Here is a 1,310-nt window from a genome sequence, read left to right as displayed (position 1 = left end):
AGGTGAACTGATTGTCTTCAAAAGATTCCTACAATTCTTCAATTCTCTTGAGTCCAAGAACAGTGAACAAACAATCTGCTACAGAACTAAATTCCTGGGTTTCACGGTGACTTTCATCCCTTATCACCAAAGCTCAAGAATTCCTGAAACAGAGTGAATAATCAGTGGATGCCTGCTAAACACAGTCATTTGACAGACCCAACTTAGAGCAGAAGGAGACGTCTCCTGGGAGCCAAGTGCTTTATGAAGGTGTCCCACTCATGCATTGTGAGAGCACAGGCTTTGTCTACAAATGTTATTCTTACAGTCTTACAAGAATTGCAGGGAGATGCCAAATTTCTTCAAGTTCTGAATTATAATATCCAGCTGATCTTTGCTGAATGGGCTGCTGAGGTCAGTGAACACTTCAATATGCCTCTTCTCGAACTTCTTCCCTCTAAAAGAGAGTTGATCACATTAAAAAAAAAAATTGCAGACTCCCAGGACTACCTTGTTATCCATACAACGCCTCTCTTTCTGCAGTCTTTATTCAAGCAGGAAATGAAATTCCACTTGCAAGGTCACCAGTCACCCCAATGAAGTCCCTATAATCCTAGTTTTAGCACTAAATCTCTGACAAACCTTTCCTTCTGTCGCAAAGGTTCATCACCATAAAATAGTGGTTCTTAACAATCAGAGGACTTGCTCACGCTGGAGACCATTTGGAGATGGCTGTGTAGTTGAATGCCGTGAATGGGAGGCGCTACTGGCATCTGGTTGACAAACCTCTCTGTCTACCAGATGCTGGGGTGCTGCTAAGAACCCCCCAATGCACACAACAACCTTCCATGGTGTACGATAATCTGGTTCAAAATGCCAACAAAGCCACAACAGTGAAAACGCAGCCAGAAGAGGGGGAGGGAGGTCACTGAGCCTGGGGTGCCTTTCTCCCTGGTGAGCTGTTCCTCAACCAATGGCCCACTGGGCTCTGCCAGCCTCCCACTGCTGCCTTGCCAGTGTCTATTCAAAGTCCCAGGAAGAGCCCAAGAGAAAGGGGAAGGCTGAGGAGAGGGCTCAGGCTTGGGGGTTAAGCATGATTACAAGCTCCCCCACTGCTGTGTGTTAACCGCGGCATGGTCAGCTCTGAAATAGGGGTGACTCTACCTACTTTGTAAGAATCTATTTTGTTGAGAATTAAGCAAGACAGTTTAGACACGTTGTCCATTGAACACAATTTACTTCTCCCACTTGGCCAGTCTTCAACTGCCTCCTCTTATCTGGAGGCGAAATTACTTTGCTACTGTGGACCTTTGAAAAAATGAAAGTGTTAT

Source organism: Condylura cristata, unplaced genomic scaffold (assembly GCF_000260355.1).
Source record: "Condylura cristata isolate star-nosed mole 26May11 unplaced genomic scaffold, ConCri1.0 scaffold00020, whole genome shotgun sequence".
Taxonomy (NCBI): domain Eukaryota; kingdom Metazoa; phylum Chordata; class Mammalia; order Eulipotyphla; family Talpidae; genus Condylura; species Condylura cristata.
This window is presented reverse-complemented; position numbering follows the sequence as displayed.